General features: G+C 45.2%; 1 protein-coding gene across 2 annotated transcripts in view; it reads right to left on the bottom strand.

Moving 5' to 3' along the window:
- Positions 1-19,870, bottom strand: part of GRIK4 (glutamate ionotropic receptor kainate type subunit 4) — a 428,146-nt gene that overhangs the window by 86,609 nt on the left and 321,667 nt on the right. The window lies entirely within an intron of this gene.

Below are 19,870 nucleotides of genomic sequence, written 5' to 3'. Positions count from 1 at the left end.
CACGTATCTGCCTCCCCACTAGCCTGTTTGTGCTTGCACCCAGCACCTGGCTCAGGGACTGGCACTGGGAAGCGGGGGAAGCCATCATTTCATATAGGCAGAACACTGCTGCCAGTGGGACAGGAACAAAAAGCAGGTAGCCTCTGGCTCTCTGGAGAGCCTATTGTCCCTAAAAGGGACCAGTCAGGTCAGGTTACAGCCAGGCTTCCCCCATCTCCTTTCTTTCTGCAGGGGAAAAAGGTGGGGAGGATGAGGGGTGAGCTGCTGGATTTTCATGGGACAGGAGAAAGGGTAACAATAGTTATTGGATGCCTGTTATGCTAGATGTCATCTCTGAACTCTCCCACCACCCTAGAGAATACTCTATTTTATGGATGAGAAAACTGAGGCTCAGGGAGGCTTACTGGCTTGTCTAAGCTCACCCAGTTAGTAAGTGTGGCACAACTTGACTGAGTCCTAAGTCCAAGGTCTTCCCCGTCTCTGTGGCTTTCTCTTGGGTTGGGACATGAACCTGCCCCTCCACATGAACTGGCCTGGTTGACCGGAGAGAGGCCTGCAGAGGCCTCAGAAATCCAGCATGAACCTGGACACAGAGCTCTTCCTGCGGTTCTGACACCACAAAATCAGGTGAAATGATTGCCCTCTCAGAGGCACCAAAAGGGCCAGAATTGGCCCCTGGCAGTCTCCTATGGTGGTGAGAAGGGACAGATCTGGACAGAAGGACATAAAGAGCAATTGGGCTGCTGTTAGCATGTGGATGTTTTGGATAAGACTGAACTTCTTAGGGCCCTATTTGTCATCCTAAAAGTGCGTTTCACTGACAGGGCCAGCGAGACCTCAGTCCCAGCCCAGCCCAGCCCACTTTCCACGCCACTGTTCTCAGGAGACACAATTCTCACTAATTGTCTGCCCCAGGCCCCGACTACCTGGTCTTACCTGAGCCACAAGATAGATACCCACAGAAGCCAGGGATAAAATGATTTACCCAGAACCAGATCCGACAGTCTGAACAATTTACCCATCCCCCACCTTTGGGAACATGGCAAAGAGACTAGTTAGCTCCTAAACTCCAACCAGAAAATTAATCTCCCACCCATCCTTCCATTAGCCCCAAGAAATTAATAAACTCATCAGATTCAACACAGCAGTGGGGCAGCTTTTATCCATGCAACCTAATTGCTGACAGTCCATGGGAAGGAAATTGAGGAAGCAGCCAGGTGCCTTGGGGTACAAGCTAATTGCCCCACCCACTGGGCACCTACCAGGCAATGCACATGCTATGGTGGGCAGCAGATACAGCTGCTGTCACGGACAATGTGTGACTCTGTCTCCAGCCAAATTCCTTCGCTCCACCTCACTGACACTTGCCCCGCAGCCTCCTGCAGGAACAGCTGTATCATAAGCATCTTCCACATGTCCACTTGTGTGGGCTTGATTACACTCCAAGGAATGTCATCCCTTGGCCCTCTCACTGTATTTCCTGTCCCTCCAAACTTCTCTGCCTTTCTACCGGTTGTCCTCGTAACCCCAAGGGTTGCGGTGAAGGGAGGAGAAGAGTATGGATTTGGAGACTAGCCCTGCTAGACTGCGCAGCACTTTGATGCACATAGGAAAAGGCTGATGCGGCCCCAAGGGTGCATGTGGAGCATGCAGTGTGCTGGATTTCAGCCTCGACTTGCCTTTGAGCATTGTACCATTTGCACCGTGAATGTAATGGCCCCAGAGTTGGAGGACCTGGGCTTAACCTAGCTTCTGTGCTTATGAGCTATTTGACTTTGGGTAAGTTAATTGATTCCTCTGAGCTTCATTTTCCCTCATCTATGACATACTAATTACCTCATAGGGTCCTTAGCGAGATTCAGTCAGATGGTGTATGTGCTAAGTAAGAGGTAAGCATTTGTTAATTTTTTGTGCCATCATCTGAGATGGGTGGGGTCTCTTCTAAGCCCTACAGAGGTCTTTGCTCTGTAGACTTCAGTTTATTACACTGATTAAACCAGTGCCTCAGAGTCTAGTTCCGGGACCAGCAGTATCAATGCTAGAAATGCAAGTTCTCAGGTCCCATTTCAGACTGACCTAATTACAAACTCTAAGAGTAGGGCCCAGCTATGTGTTAGAGCAAGTACTCCTATGGTTCTGATGCCAGAAGGATCAGGGTATAGCAGGAAGAGCAACTCAGACAACAGGCCAGGCTGAGAGGGGAAGCCAAGGTTGTGGAGATGAGCAGTGACGGGGCGCCTACCTGTGGTGAGCTAGGAAATGTTTAAAAAGTGGCTCTCCAGGAAAAAATTCCCTGATCTGTAGCATTTGCTGGTTTCTGTGGTATAAACACTTCCCCTGGGCTGATTTCAAGCTACCAACCTGATGACACTGAACAGAGCTGGGAAGAATACAGAGTGGGGCAAAAGTAGGTTTACAGTTGTGAGTAAGCAAAACAGTTTATTCTTGTTATTACTTATTAATTATTGTGTTATTTTCCATACAAACAACTGTAAACCTACTTTTGCCACCCTGTATAATGGGCTCCCGGTACTTGGGCAAGCCGGCTCCGGCGCTCCACCAGCGCCAGCCACACCCACACAGGCTCTGTGGCGGAGGCTAGAAGTTTACGCATACATAGCTCATTGCCACTCCACTGTATTGGTGAGGACAGGGAGGTCCACATAACTTAATAATTTACCCTAATAACAGAGCTGATAAATGGAAAATAAAGGATTCAGAACAAATCCAAGTGCCACTTAATTTGGATAACAATATTTAAAACAAAGGTATGCTCCTCCTCACCCTGATCCTAATGCTCTTAGAAGAAACCTGTGATGATAGGAGTGCTTAGTCAGATATGAAAATTTAGGTAAATATAATTGATATGGAATATATTTGCACAGCACAGAAAGTATAATTTATCCAACATACCCAAAGGATACAGACTCCATATAAATTAATAATAATCTTGCTCCTTTAAGCACTAAAATTTTGGAGATTTAAATTATGTATTTGAAAGCATTATTTAAAAAAATTCTTTGTAGGGAAATTATATTTTCCACTGTCCTCTCAAACAGCATGAGCATCTTTAACTAAATACACAGTGCGTCGTTAGGAAGCCAGCTGTTACACTGTGCTGTGTGTGTATAATGGGGAGGAACCCACTTGCCTTCATTTCTGTGCTTTCATAAGCTGATTTGCCTACTTTTCATAGTATCGCTTTCTCATGAATTGTCACTACCCACTGCTGTCAGGATAGCTGTCTCTAATGGCCCCTGCCTTCCAGTAGCTGTGTTTGAGGAGCTGGGTCAGCAACCAAGGTACCAAACTTGAAAGAATTTTTGCAAGGAAAACATAGGTAAGACCTGATGGAGCCTAGGGGCTCTAGTGAATGGATATGGGCTACCCATGGTTATTTAAAAAGGTGACTACAACTGAATAAGTGTCAGAGACCTGCATTAGGTCTTTGTGGGACCCTGAGTCACCCTAAGCAACACACCCTGGGAAATGCTCACCCATGCCCATATCCACAGAGGTCCTCTGCTGCTTCCTGAGAGAGCTGGCAGTGAGCAACCCGGAGTCTGGAGACGCAGATTAGCACCTTGCCCCATGACCACAGGACTGAGTGGTCCTGCGAAATACAGTTAATTTCTCTGAGTCTCACCCTTCCCTGACCTCCACTCTAGCCCAAGTTCCCAACTAACTTCCTGGACTAGAATCTACTATGGACCTCTCCCTGTTCTGTTCTATATACAACAGTAGGTAGTTGTCTCTAAAATCTGAAATATGATCATGTTAGCCCCTGCTTAAAACCCTTCAATTCCTTACCATTTTGGTTTAAGGATAGAGACCAAAATCCCTAAGACAGCCTGAAAGGCCTGCCCTCTGCCCACTCTCCACATCACCTCACCCTGTTTTTCCAGCTTTATCTGTGCTTGAGTCACACCAAGTGTTCAGGTGCAACAAACTCCTTCCTGTCAGGGTTGTTGTGCAAGACGATCCCTGTCTGGAGCTATTCTTGCTGCATGACCCCACATCCCACTCCTAGCTCTCTTTCAGCTAATTCACAAGTTGGCCTCTTTCAGGAAGTAAAATGTTCTTGGAACACAGCCACGCCCATGCATTTATGTATTGTCTGTGACTGTTCATCTGCAACAGTAGAGTTGCAAAGTCTAAATATTTACTATCTGAACATTTATAAAAGTTTTCCAAACCCTGATCTAGTTTATATCTGTGAATCCTCAGGCCTCAGTTTAAAAATCATTCCCTCCAGGAAGCCTTTCCTTTATCTCCCAAAGTCAAATTCTCCCAGAAACAGATTATTTGCCTTCAGAGCACTTCTCTCCAGCTTACATTCACTAATGAGGCCATTGCTGCTCTGTCTTTATTACTATGCAGCTGCAGAAGAGGCCTCCACTGTGCCTGAGGCTGATGGTTCTGCCAGCCCACATGCTCCTCAGCTCTTATCTCCCTGGAATCACTCACACCTGCCATTCTGCCACCTTGTTCTCCCCCAAGGAAGTAAAAGGAGTGCATGCTTAAACCCAGGAGGGGTTTCCTCGCATTCTCGCTTGCATCTGTGGGGCACACGGCTCAAAAACATTTACTATTTCCTGAATGTTTACATGATTGTTCTTTGAATGTGGCCCTGCCAGGATCCAGCTTCTTCTACAGACACTGACATAACGCCAAGGCCAAGTAGGTCCTTCTGCCCCAGAGTCAGTCTGAAACACTTATTGATCTCCTGTACCTGCTGGGCACTCAGCACGTCGCTTTCTTGCCAAAGTTTCCCTGATTCTGCAAATAACAAACCTGCTGTGAAGGTAGGCGCTTCAGACAAGGTTTTGTTGATTGAATGAATGAATGACGAATGAATGAAATTTAGACTCAGAGATATTAAGCACCTTGCTGAGTGTCACAGTTGATAGGGGATTAAAGCTGGATGTGAACTCAAGATCTGTTGACTACTGTACCATCTGGTTGAGTTTAGGGCAGGTGTAGGCTACCCCAGTCTGGGCCTTCCCACACATCTCTCTGATCCCAGTGAACATGATTATTGGAGAATCCAGTCCTGAAGGGAGTCAGATACAAGAGCCACCAAGAGTGTTCCTGGCCAAGGCCGGGGTGGTTGCTTAGGGGCTTAGCACAAGGGGATGCAGCGGGGGGGAGGGGCACCAGAAGTCCCATGTTTTCTTTCCTCTTTGCCATGAGTAAGCTGTGTGACCTTGGGTAAGTCACTTAACCTCTGAATCTTATCTGTAAAATGGAATAAATGAAATAAATGAGCCTGTCTGCTGAGAGTTTAGCATGCCTGTTGATAATTAGCTGAGATAATGTGTGTGAAGGACATTGACTCCATCTTAAAACTAAGCCACTATCTTGACATCTGGGTGAAACCAGAGCCTTGACCTCTCTCCTTCCCTCAGGTGAGCTCTGGGCTGATAACAAGACTCCGATTAATTCTTTTAATTCACCCTGGCACCAGAGCTCCCTGCCACCCGATCCCTTTGGTGGTCACCCACATGTTCTCACTACTTTTAGCTGTAAAACAGAGTCTGGGAGATAGGCATTGAAGGTATGGTGATTCAGGCTGCTTTCTGTAAGTAGGTTTCCTGTTAAATTCTTTAAGGTGACAAGCTGGTCTTATCTACCACATTCTTTGGCCTCTTGGCTCTTTCTGCACTTGGGGGCCACTTTGCATACATGGCCTGCTCATGAAACAATGTGTTTGGTGACTTTAGATGAGCGACAATCAGCCATGAGAATATGAGATCTCCCTGGTGGGAATGCAGCTGACTAGAAGTCAGGAGGTTTGGCTTCAGGTCCCACCTTGCTACTGTTGTGTGGCCTTTGGAAAGTCAGTTTTTCTGCCTGTAAGGTAAGGGTGGTCTTCTTTTGTTTTCCCCCTTATTGGGGTGATCTAAGACAATCACAGAGGTGACAAAAATGTAAAGGCCTAGCCAAATGATGCAAGCTCTTTTTATTCCAGATCTTCTTCTCTAGGACCATATAAAGCTGGACAAAAAATAACCAATGAGTTTTTTTGTTTTTTGTTTTTTTTTTACCTCGGATTCAGGTTAGAAGTTGAAGTTCTTATAGGGAGCATGCATATAATATGTTAGTGTATCCTTGATTGCACAGAACTGATTTCACATCTATGCAGTGACAAGTAGAAAAAACTATGGCTAGAGACCCCAGGGATGAACTGAGCCTGAGGGACAGTCTCAGAGTCTATAGCATAGATGTGTACCTTGATGTAAAGACTAGCTAAAAAAGCTTGTAATGTGAGCCTCCATAATGATCACCCCTGGCAGGAAGGAGCAAATGTTTATTGAATCTAAATCCAATATCTCCAATCATCAAAGTTTAGTTTCCGTGGAAGACTAAGTCATGAGTAAGGGCCCAACTAAGTGCTTGAGGGGCTGATTTGGGGAACAAAGAGAGTTGCTGATGTTGGCTAGAGGCCTCATTTTCTTTGTCAAAATATTCTATTAGCACAACCTATGTGCTTACATGCAGAATGCTATGAAAATTCTGGATCAAAGGACAACAATTTTGTCAAATGCCAAAGGTGAGGGATCAAAACGAAGCCCAGAGAAAGCTGAGAAGACTCCTTATCAAATGAATTCTACCTGGGCTTATTAACCTTCAACTCAGTTGGTCTAAGACAGTGTTTTGTTCCACTGTGATTACAGTCCATTAGTAGGTTATGAAATCAATTTAGTGGGTCAAGACCTTCATTTTGAAAATGAAATATATACCAAGAGTAGATCAGAGTGCAGTGCACACAACAGGGTAACTACTTTTCATAAGGTTTGGGTTCAGTTATGTGTAGGTTGGTGTTTATGTGTGTCCTAGATGGTACCTAAATGCAGGTCATACTCAAAAAGTATCAAAGTGCCTGGCATAAGGATTTGGACACCTTAGCTGTCACTATTCTATAATCAGCCCCTAACAGAGTACCTGGAACATAACTGCTGCTCAATAAATACATTTTGGCATCAATTAACAACTAGCCCCATACCTTTACTGTTGTAACTACAAGAAAATTTCACAGGCTAATACTTTTGAACATTTATATGTGTGCCAGATACTGGACTAAATGCCTTGCCTTTATTATCTCAGTTAATCTTCCCAACCATACTGAAAGGTGGTTATTGCTATCACCCCGTTTATCTATTATAAAACTGAGGCTGGGGAAGATTAGGTTTCTTGCCCCAAATTCCTTAGTTAATACAGATTCAAACACAGTCAAGTCCACTCTGCTACACTGCCCCCAAGATATTCATTTTACTGGATTGTGGATAGGTAGGTAAACATTTAGTAAACATTTGGATTGTTATTGCTTACCCATTGGGATATGCCGTGAGGGCCCTGCTTCCACGTTCCTGAGGCCAGCCTTTGATCTGATGTATTTATTTATTTATTTATTTATTTATTTATTTATTTATTTAAATATATCTTTATTGATTTCGGAGAGAGGAAAGGAGAGGGAGAGAGAAAGGCAGAAACATCAATGATGAGAGAGTCACTGATCGGCTGCCTAGCCCACAACCCGGGCATGTGCCCTGACCAGGAATCGAACCCTAATCGCCTGGATCCTAGGTTGACGCTCAACCTCTGAGCCAAGCCCAGCCGGGCCTGACGTATGTATTTAGAAGGGGATGTTTAAGTACAGTTCAAAGAAGAGGACAGTGGGCTCTAGCTTCTGGACCTGCCTCTGCCATCAACCAGCTCTGGTCTCTGAGTCCCACACCAGCCTCATCATGCTCCCCTTCAACCAGGGACGCACCGTATCCATCAGGTATCATCCAGAAGGTCCTTCCTGGGGAGGCCCTTCCCAAGTCCTCTGTTTCAGCAAAATCCCCCCTCACAGGTACTCATGCATCGTGCCTGGGACTTCCCCTTTGCAGCATTCATCACACCGTAATTATTCAGGTAATCATTTGTTTCGAGCCTACCCCCCACTGGACAGTACATTCAATAGTGATGAGACTCTGTCTCGTTCCCACTATGTCCCCAACGCCAAGCATGGCATTGCCACTTGTATGGTGATTGCTTTAGCAAATGCTCCTTTGTGCCTCAAGCTCTCAGAACAGTGCCAGGTTTACAGTAGGTGCTCCATACATACCTGCTGAATTGAATTATGAAATTCCTTTAGGTAAGTGACTTCTTTTTAAGATTCAGTTACCTTACCTATGAAAGAAGCATATAGTAGAGCCCCTTTCAGCTCAAACATGAATTCCTGAAAATGCCAGGAATGTTTATAACGTGGTATCATTTTTCAAAGTGTCTTAGAGCAGAGACTGGGAGGAGCAACATACAGAGGCCTCAGGCAGGTGGCTGTACGGACAGGCAGGAGGGCACTGAAAGCAGACATAGAGCTGAAACAAAGGGCCACCTGCTGGGGAGATGCAAGGAAGGGCCCTTTCCCACCTGCCACAAAACAGCTCTCCTGGAGCCCTGCTGCTGATGCCTGGCATTTTTCTGCTAGGAGTCTTGTCTTGGAGCAGACATTGTGTTTGGTTGTTATGGAAATAAATCTAAAAGTATTAACACATTGTAGTCTTCTTAGTTGCACACAGTGATTGACAAAGGTGGGGCAGTTTCAATGCAAAGGAAGAGAGGTCCTCAGACCACACCTGAAAGAGTCCATGTTGCTCCAGGCACAACTCTTTCAGTGGAGCATCAGCAAACTGGAGTGTGCTGCAAGGATACTGACCAGGAAGGTAAAGAGACTAAGCTGCATTTTAGAGGGAAAAGGTAAAGGCAGTCATGGGAAGTGTGGGCCCAAGAAACAACTGAGGACCAAGAGGAAGAGGCTTTTTCAAGAAAGAAAGAGTCCAGCCCAATAGGTGGAAAGACTTCCAACGAGAGCTTTCCAAGATGGAATATGCTGCCCCAATCAGTAATGAATTCCCCAACACTGGAGGCATTCAAGAACTTCAAGAGAAAGCCTTTGCAAGCATCCACTCATGTGAGCAGAACACTTGTCTAGAGGACTTTTACTATTCCTTTCAGGCCCAGGAGTGTAGGATCTAGATTCTACTTTGACATCAGGGGGAGCAAAAGGAAGGCCAGGGCATAAAGGCAGATGAGGTCCTTGGGCATTGTGAGAAAGCAAGAGAGTAGGAGTATAAGGTAGTGAGTGTAGAGAGAGGACCACTCTAGGAAAGCTTCAGCTACCCATAAGGCTGTTCATTCCTGGCCTTTTCTCCTGGCTGCAACTCACTACGGTTGATTCTCTTACAGTAGTTCTGTTCCTTAAGTTGCCACAAACACTGAGTTGGGAGATACTGACCCCTTGCTCCTAAGGTAAAACAGGGTTAGATTCCTGTGCGGCTCTGATCACAACATTTTCATCAACCCGCCAACATTCAACCTCGTTGTAATGTGTTTCTGTTTATAGACACCTTGTTTAATGTAGATTGTCGATTCATTAATATTGAATGAGAGCACTGCAACTCATGCCTTCATGGTGCTTTTCTAATACCTGCATTTTCTCTAAAGCGCATCACAACTTTCTTGCACTTAGAAACACTGGACGACACTGCAGCACTAAGTTTGGGGGTCGTTTTAAACAGCAAAATCACCCAGAGAACGCAAAAATATGTGCAAGGTGGAACACTAAACAGACCAACTCACACTGATGACAGTGTGAGTTGATCCAAGGGGCTCACTTGTTCCACCTGGGTGGGAACATGCCTTCTGCCAACATGTCTAAGAAAGTGCGTGAGTATTGTTCTGGGGGTTACACAGAGATATTAGTGAAGAGACAAGTCTGCAAGTATGGGATCCACAAGTAAGGAGGATCAGTTGCACCCTGTGCTTGAATGTTGGGCCTTGGCCTAGATGCACCCAGACTTCCATCCTGAACCCCGACCTCTGGAATGTGAGGTACAATTTGGTCTCACCTTCGCCACATGCCTTTCCAAAGAGAACAAACTTACAGTGGTTGTTTCCAGGTACTCTAGTGAAAGGTAAACACTGTCTAGGGCAGGACTGGTGTTCAGTTTCACCCCAGTCAGCTCCTACAAAATATGCCACCCCCAAATGATGCTCTCAGGGATTTAATGGGCTCTCCAAATAGCTCAGGGTTTCAGAAGGGTAGTAGGGCAGTAAAGAGGCTCAGATCACCTTTCTTTTTGGACAGAAGCACTGATTTTAATGATTTCTTTTATCTATGTCTCAACTCCCTCTTTTTTTCTTTTCTTGTTTGGTCAAAAGTCTCCCAGACTCTCCTCTAAGCCTTTTGGGGGAGTGATGGAACTGGGCGGGACTAAGGACCCAGTGGCATATCCCCCTCACCTCCCAGAAGACAGGCACTATTTCCAATTAGCTTCCAAGAGGGTTTATCAGAGAGCTCAGGCATGCTCAAAAGTTTTCATCTTACAAGAAAATTACTGCTAATGAAGATGAAGAGTGCTGGGCCTCATTTGTTAAACTCACCAGGTAGAGAAATATTTTGGGAGAGCAGTTGTACTAATAATACAACTTTAAGCTCTGAGCAGCAGAGGCCAATGTAATTGCTGGTTCTAATGAGGCATCCAGGCTGAAGGAAGCTGGCTACTCCCCTCCTGCAGGAGCCAGCAGAGCTTTCAGGGCAAGCACAGAGAGGCTCTTTGCTGCCCTAGATGAATGCAGGCTTGCTGGTGGAGAGGCTGGACTTCATGTGCTTTAGGAAATTGGGGAGTTTTAGTTTCAGGTGTTAGCACCCTTGTCTGAGTAGTGACTTGTCAGGCAGGCCCTAGACAGGCTGTAGACTCTCCCAGGAGTAGCCATGACTTCTGGTCTCATCTTCACACCCACCCAGAGCCACTGCAAAGCAAAACTGGTGACACTGTTGCTGCCGTGTTAGGGAGTGGAGGAAGGACAGAAGTTGGGAAAGGAGGGAGAGGAGAGGTGGGGAAGGGAAGGCCTGAGGAACCATCAGGAGGCAGGGAGGGGCCAGCTGACAGTGTCTTTCCTGGGCTGGCCTCTGGCCCTCCTGCAGGCTCTGGGGTTGCAGCAGGAGTGATGTGAGCAGATGACTCAGCCCAGAGCTGTCTTTACTGTCTTTACCCTGCCTTGAACCCACAAGATTCCAGGACCACTGCATACAAAGATAGAGAAATATACTTATGGGCATCTCCATGAGAGATGACATAACTAAAATTTCCACAATATAGTAGAATCCTCAAAGCACATCTATAAACAATATTTTCTTTTCTTCTCACAATAATTTTACAGTGCACATAAAGCAGATATGACAACCATCCCATTTTTACTGAAGAAGCAATTGAGGAACAAATGCTAAGAGCTGTGGGAGTGGGGCCTTGCCCCTGAGTCTTCCACTGTGGCGTGCCTGCTTCTGCACACAGCCCCACTCACTCCCTGGCTTTCCCTCTCCCCGTGGCCTGCCTGCCTTCACTCCCACCTCAGGCCTGTGGCCTTCCCCACGGCTCATCGGAGCTGACTGATGCAGGCTGCTTTAGGAGACTGAATTAGTAGCTCAGCCTATTCCAGCTCTCCCAGGCATGAGCCATGAGCTGGCCAGAAAGGTGCAAAAAGGAGTCACTAAGAACTGGCAAACTCCCCCAGCGAGGCTCAGGCAGGGTGTGCCCTGATATTACAAGAAATGTATTTAAAATGCAGCACATAAAAGCCCTGCTCCTCTGCCCAGAGCAGCCCTGCATTGAAAATGTAAGTAGCTACAATTTGTTTGCAGGCTGATGTGTGAATAAGCTTTGATAGTCAGTGAATTTGCCATTGAAGCTGATAAGCAGGAAGAACCTGTGCTTTGGGAGAAAGAACCAGGCACATGTGGGCCAGGGAGGCAGGAGGAAAGAAAGACCCAGTTACACCCCAAGTCAGCTCCTCTGCCCTTGCGGTCATCTTGGGGTGGCCAGGTGAGCCAGAGCCTCTCACAGGAGGAGGTACTTAGTAGACTTAATTAACCAGAGGAGTGTTGCTCTTAGAGAAAGGAAGGAAAACGTTAAGGGAGAAATGAATCAATGATCTGAGAGGCCCTTCCACTCGAATTTTCAAATTCCAGTTGTCAATGGGGAGACTTGTTTTGTGAAATCCCCGTTGAACAAATCGGGGAGCAGTGGCTTAGAGAAGTCTCACGACAAAAGTCTAGGGCTCTGGTGTCATGCTGCACCTGAGCTCATTAGGCCTTCAGCTCTAAGAATTTATGATATTCTCTGAGATGTTGTCAACTATTTAAAATCTAATGATGATTCTACTTCACCTGGCTCCTTAATGAAAAGAAATATATAAGTGACTTCTCAGTAAACCTTCAAGCAACCTCCAAACAACCCATCTCTTTTTCACTGCCTCTATTCAAGAATCTGCCACCTCAGAATTTCCTCATTAAAGGCAAAGTTGCTGCACTTGTTCTCAGAGAAATGGCCCACCAAGCAGCCCCCCCCCCCAACCCGCCTACCAACTCTCATCAGGTCACCCAGCCCCTAGATGCCCTTGAAGCTCCTGACGGCTGACATCTCTCCTACCCCCCACTCTGAGCCAGGTCTGCAAAGCAGCTTCAAAGGATCTGCATATTTATGGTAAACTCCTTCCTCAAATTGAAAATGTATTAGGTAAGCTAAGAAAAGAATCCCATTTACAAATGCATAAAAAAATATAATACCTAAGGATAAATTTAACCAAGGAGGTAAACGAGCTGTACTTGGAAACTTGTAAGACACTCAAGAAAAAAATTGAACATACAAATAAATGGAAGCATATACTGAGTTCTTGGATAGAAAGAATTAACATCATTCAAAGCAATCTATAGATTCAATGCAATTCCTATCAAAAACCAATGGCATTTTTCAGAGAACTAAAACAAATAATCCAAAAATTTATATGAGACCACAAAAGACCCTGAATAGCCTCAGCAGTCTTGAGAAAGAAGAACAAAGTTGAAGGCATCACACTACCTGGTATCAAACTAAACTACAAGGCTACAGTAATCAAAATAGACACAGTTCAATGGAACAGAAGAGAGAGCCCACAAATAAACCCACGTCTTTATGGTTAATTAATATTTGACATGGAGGCAAAAACATACAATGAAGTAAAGATAGTCTATCCAACAAATGGTGTTGGGAAAATTGTAATGATACATGGAAAAAAATGAAACTAGACCACCTTCTTACACCATACACAAGAATAAACTCAAAATGGATTAAAGACTTGAAACCATAAAACTTCTAGAAGAAAACATAGGCAATAAAATCTCTTAACAATGTTTTCTTCTGATATATTTCCTTAGGCAAGGGAAACAAAAGAAAAAATAAACAAATGGGACTACATCAAACTCGAAAGTTTTTGCACATCAACAAAATGGAAAGACAACCTACTGAATGAAAAAAGATAATCGCCAACAATATATCCAATAAGGGGTTAAAATCCAAAATTTATAAAGAAGCCATACAACTCAACACCAAAATACCAAACAATTCAGTTAAAAAATGGGCAGAGGACCTGAATAGACACTTCTCCAAAGAAGACATACAGATGGCCAAGAGACATATGAAAAGATGCTCAACACCACTAATCATCAGAGAAATGCAAATTAAAACCACAATGAGGTATCACCTCACACCTGTCAGAATGGCTCCATCAATAAACCCACAATTAAGTGTTGGTGAGGGTGTGGAGAAAAGGGAGCCCTCGTGCACTGTTGGCAGGATTGTAAATTTGTGCTGTGGAAAACAGTATGGAGGGTCTTCAAAAAATAAAAAAATTAAAAAATGGAGCTGCCTTATGACCCAGTGATTCCAGTTCTTGTTATATATCCAAAGAAAACCAAAACACTAATTCGGAAGAATATATGTACCCCTCTGTTCATAGCAGCATTATTTACAGTAGCCAAGATATGGAAGCAGCCCAAGTGCCCGTCAAAAGGCAGGTGGATATAAAAACAGTGGTACATATATACAATGGCATATTACTAGGCCATGAAAAAGAGAATTAAATCCTATCATTTGTGACAACATGGATGGATCTGGAGGTTATTATGCTAAGTGAAATAAGCCAGTTAAAAGAAGTCAAATACCACATGATTTCACTTATATGTGAAATATAAAGAGCAAAACAGACAAACAAACAAACAAAATAGAAACAGACAACAGGCTGATGGTTTCCAGAGGGGAGGGAGGCTGGGGGGCTGCGTGAAAAAGGTAAAGGAATTAAGAAGTACAAATTGGTAGTTACAAAATAGTCCTGGGGATGCAAAAGGAATATCGTCAATAATATTGTAATAACTGTGTGTGGTACCCGGTGGGTGCTTTAAATATAAGGGGAACACTCTGTAAAGTATATTATTGTCTAGCCACTCTGCTGTACACCTAAAACTAATACAAAATGATACTGAATGTAAAATGTAACTGGAAAAAGAAAACAAGGAAAATGTGTTGGACAGTAGCAATCATGGCGCTCTCAGAGCAGCTTCCTCCTTCGGCAGCCTTTCTGACTCCCTGGCTCCTCGTTAGCGCGGGTGGGACCTGCGCGGTCACGGAGGGGCCTGGGGAGGGGCCTGAGCGCCCAGTGGGGCCTCGCCGTGCGGGGAGGACACCCTCCTCGCGGTCCCCGATGTCGTACGCCGGCGATGGCAGCGTGGTCTCTGACAGGGCGTGTTTTGGGTTTTCCGCCGTTCTTTGGTTGTTTTTGTTTTTGAAGTGGGGCAAGATGTCTGGAGGTGGGAACAGGAGGAATCCCACCAGCAAATCCACTAAAATTTCTATCCAAGTAACAGCAGATGCGGAGACCATGACAAGAAGAGTAGCTGCCTTCGGCTCCTCAGAAGGGCCACCAGGCAAGCCCTGCTGCCACAGACACTGATGGTCCCAGACTTCCCCGAGAGGGGCAGGCGTGCCTGCATGGAGGCTTCTGTCTGGGGAGATGTGGGGGAGAGGAAAGAGAGGCATCCTGTCTTCCCAGCAACTGGTGGTACCTGCCAGAACTTCAGAAAACCAGAACTGGATTCCCTGGAACTTCTAGAGGACACTGGATGCCTGAGTTCTTGGTTTGCAAGGGTGACTCAGAAAAAGCATCTTCCTGCCTCTGGCAAGAACTGCACTCAAGTCACTCCAGAAAACCAGCCCTTTGGAAAGCTGAGTTGTCAGCTTTGGAAAATGAAATATGGCTCTCAGTCCATAACACTTTCTACTCTGCCGCTTGGCTGGCTCTGCCAAACTCTCCATCTCCCTAGGAATAGACTTAAATGTATCAGAGCTCCAAGGAAAAGGTGACACAGGGCTGGTTTCTATGAAAAGTTCATGTGAAAATAACCTTGTGCATTTTGGGAGGAAAGAAAGTGCAGAAATTAATTGACTCCAAGGCCCAGAGTTTAGAAGGAATAAAAATGTGGAGACTAATCCCAGGAAGCAGATCAGTGTGGGTAAGACATTCAGTGTTGCACTAGGAATTGATAGTCTCCCGGGGCTCTCAGTTCTGTGCCATTTAGCTCCATCCGGAGTGTGGTCCCCAATTTTGGCCTCGTGTTTTAATAGAGATCTAGACAAACCAAAAAGCATTAATGGTAAAAGATTTGGAGAACATGTTGCACTTTGAGAACAGCTATGGGGGCGGGGGGGGGGGGGGGGGATCAGAGGACAGAACAAGCCGAGCACTGCTGGCTGCAACTTTTGCCTTTCCCAAAAGATGATGAGGTCTTGAAGGGACCATGACTCATTTATCTTGCATTCCCAGCCCTTGACATGGAGTAGGTACTCAACATTTTTATGCTAAATTTCAGGAATGAATGAATGAGGTAATATCAAACTATTTTCAAATATTTGAAAAGCTGGGAAAAAAACAGAAAGAAGGATCTTCTGGGTTGCTTCAAGGGGTAGGATTAGGAGGCAGATTTTGACCCAGTGCCTACAAGACTCAGAATGCCCCTTGGAAGATGGTGAACTCCCCAGCCTAGGATATGCTCAAGAAGAGGCCAAATGGCTGTTTCTCTTAGGGACCCTGTGGAGGACATTCTTGCATTGTGTTGGAAGATTAGACTAGAGGCCTCAAAGTTCTCCTCCAGTGTGTTCTAGGGTCATGCTGCAGGTGAAGAGACCACAGAATTTGAAAACAGCTAGATCCGGACCCAGTTCTTAAGTCTGTAACTAACCAGCTATGTGGATATGGGCACATTATCTCTCTCTGTTTCCGTTTCTTTACCTGCACGATGGAGGGAAAAGCTTTTTTGCATGGCTGATAAAAATACGAGAAATTTTAAATACATATACACACTCTCAGCACAGCGCATCGTGTAGGAGACACATGATAAATGTTATCTATTCTTATTATTAAGTCAGTAGAGACAATTTTCTAGCTAATCACAGGCAAGCAGAAAAGAGTGCCCTGCAAATCCAGTTTCAATAATCCTTGGGTTTAGCCAGGCCACATGTTGAAAGGCTATCACCTTCACTGCACAGAGAAAGACAGTTGAGATGCCCCCATTGTGATACACAGTCAGCCAGTGAAAAAACTGAGATCTGCATCTGTAGCCAGGGACCTCAGACCCCTGTTCCTTCATCTTCCCTCTCTCAAAGGCTTAATTAGGGCCTGTTAAGCCGTTTCAGATCCTCAGATGAAAGATGTGCTCATCTCATTATAGCCCTAACAAAGTCGCTTGGGGGCTGCTCAAAGTCTCCAATCTTCAACCAAGTTAAATGAAGGAAATAAAGGGTCCTTTATGCTGTGCTTTCTTTTTTTTTTTTTGCCTTGCCTCTTTCAAATATGATTTCTCCCATATCAGGAAGGGAGATTATACTATTCCAATACCACCCAGGACATCTGGGGGATGGGAAGGGAGAATATGGGAGGGAGATGGGATATCTCATGCAGGCAAAAACTAGGGGATGGAGCCAGAAAAACTGGAAAAAATAGCATTGACTTCTACACCAATTGATAGGCAATGGGGGCTGATTCAGGGTCAGAAGTCACTTCCTGGACACTAAGGAACATCTCCCCAAACAGGCTTTGGTGGGAGCTTTGCACAGTCCCATGACGGAAAATCTCCTCCAAACAATCAAAATAGTAATCTTTAAATGGTATAAAATAATCCTGAATTCTGAAAGACTATTTTAAAAATTTTAATATTCCTTTAATCAGCCACTAGCAGGTAATATGGTATTTGGTTCAGACATTTTACCAATTATAACCCACTGAGTCCCTGCATGGTGCTCTCTAAGTAATAAAAACTAGCTCTTAATAGTCAGTAGTCCAGATAGAAAGAAAAAAACAAAACTAAATCCCAATGAGAAGACACCATGGCTAGAGAAAGCGCAGCCCAGCAGATCACTGGGAGTCAGGAGTTCTGGTCTGCAGCAGGTAGCAGCAAAGCAAGAGAACTTAGTAAAATGTTTGATGTGTCTTAGGGATTCTGGGAAAATGAGGCAAGGCCAAAAGAGGGAGACACAGAGCATGAACTGAACATGAGTTCCAGCTCTGCCCAGAGTCCTTACTAATAGTTAGTTGGGCTGAGTTCCTTCCCTCCCTGAGCTTCAGTTTCCTCATTTGTGAAATGGGTTTATCCACCTTGAAGGGCTGTTCTCCAAATCAGATGTGATCTGTGCAAAGTGACCATGTGGTGTCCGGTACACAAGAGGTATTTGAGAAATGTCATTTCCCTGCTCCCAGTAACTCTTCCTTCCCCTGCCAGCATCACTGTGGCTGTAATAGGGAGAATATTAGGGCAGAGATCCTGACATTCCTCCCTCTGTGGAAGAGAAGCGCGACTAATTATCACCCATCAAAACATCTCCTCACCCCATAATCAGCAGGGGAAGGACATGTCAGGAGGCAAAGACTGGGCTGGTGATTGGGATGGGACCTGGGAGCACTGCTGTGAAGCTGAAGCTGTGTCCATGGGCACCCTGCAGAGTTGTCATTGGTACTTACAGAATCTGAGCCAGACAGGAAAGCAGCAGGACAGTCACCAGATTTGTTGAAGAAAAGTGGGCAATATACTTTTAAAAGTGGGTTATCATAATCCACTTTATAAGTTCAATCAGGAGTGTGTCCCCCCCTTAGTGTAGCTGAAGTTCAAAAGCACCATTCTCTATAATGGTCACTTATGCAGTGGATTCCATTCAAGACAGGGTGGGAAGGACTTCTGTGCACAGAGGCTGCAGGTGACACTCTTTTACCAGGGCAGTATTTGTCACACGTAATCTGTGGACCACCTGCATTATTTTGATCCATCCAGCTGGGAGTTAAGAATATGCAGATTCTAACTCAGAATTGTGGGGCCTGTGGATGCCCCACAATTTAAAGATAAACACCCCTGGTCACTCTTGTGCACACTTAGGCTTGAGTAGCCCTACCTATGCCACAGTGTGTGCTGCTGAAGGAACAGCAGCTGCTGGTGGTGCTTCTCCATGAATTAATCCTGCAGCCAGCAGTCTGAGAAAAGCCAGCCTGGTGGCAGCTGCTGGAGCAGCAGTTGTGGTGAAAAGGTTAATCAGCTGTCCTTCAAGTGCAGGGTGGGATCGGGACCACCAGCCAACTCTGCCACCATAGGAGCTGCTTGATGGAAGGGGCACTAGAAGTGGGCTCTTCCCAGGATACACTCAGAGAGCAGGGGTGAGAACCAAAAGGAGTTTTCAAAGCCTGAGATGGGCTTTCCATGGGACGGGCCTGGGGCTTGGTGAAAGCATCACGTTCTAACTACTGCTTCTCCACCATGACTAGTCTCCACATGCTCATTTCCTTACCCTGTTTTATTTTTTCCTATAACACTAATCACTACTGACATTATATTTGTATTTGTTTGTCTATTGTATGTCTCTAGAATAATCTCCACAAAAGTAGACACTTTGCCCATTTTATTAACCTTTGCCTAAGAACACAGGAGGCAAGGCACTCAGCAGACATTTACTGAGGGAATGAGTATCTCTACTTGATATCCTCCAAGCATATCGGAGCCCAGGGAAAAGTCTGCCTGGTAATTTCCCTACAGGCTGACTGCTTCATTTGTTCAGGGAAGTATGAACCTGAGGGCACGATTTGAGTTTAATGACCCCAAATTTAACTTAATTTTTTATCAGTCTCACCCCTTCAGGCTGTGAGCTCTCTTTTAGTGCAGGGACTGTGCCTTTCAGCTTTGTTCCCTCCATGGGGGCACAGTGCCTGACGCATAGCATGGGCTCAATAAATGATTGCCAGGTAAACAAAAGGACCACTTTGTGAGACTCAGCCCATAGTGTCAGGCTGCCTGCTACCCCTGGCCCCACCTGGGGAGTTATGGACAGTAGTAACAGTTGCCGTTGCTTAAAGATCACTGAAGTCTGCCCAGAGCTTCGAGGAGCTGTTTACACAGCTGGCCCCAGGGCTCATGCTCTCTCCCTCTTTGAAACTCTTGACTCTTTCCATTTACATTTTGTGATCTGAGAAGGGTGACTCGGCCTCATGGCCCAGTGCAATCAATGTCCTAGAAGGAACTCAACTGGGTCTGTGAGCCTCTCCGAATGGGAGCAGAGTGGCCGGACACAGTATGATGGCCCTACCGCGTTGGCCCGGTGTCGTCAGAATCATCTTGAGTGCTTGACTGCATTGCTTCCTTAGCTCTATCCTCGGGCTGCCCAGTCAGACTCTTGTAGGTAGAGTCTAAAAATCTGCATTTTTACCAAATTACCAAGGTAATTTTAATGCATGATTTACTATAATAGTTAAGAACCTGGACTTCAGAGTTATTTGGGTTCAAAACTAGTTGTCATTTCTAATTGCTCAAGACCATGTCAGTCAATCTCCTCAGCTTCCCCACTTATGAAATAGGGGTCAATAAAGAGTCCCAACTTTGTAAGGGTCCCATGAAAAAATACATAGGACACACTTATATGGCCCATGGTAAGAACCTAATAAATAAAAACTACTATGATGATGAAGATGATGACGATGA

This window comes from Miniopterus natalensis, chromosome 20 (genome assembly GCF_054644295.1).
Source record: "Miniopterus natalensis isolate mMinNat1 chromosome 20, mMinNat1.hap1, whole genome shotgun sequence".
NCBI classification, from domain to species: Eukaryota; Metazoa; Chordata; class Mammalia; order Chiroptera; family Miniopteridae; genus Miniopterus; species Miniopterus natalensis.
Note: the sequence above shows the minus strand (reverse complement) of the source record. Positions and strands in the feature narration are given on the sequence as shown.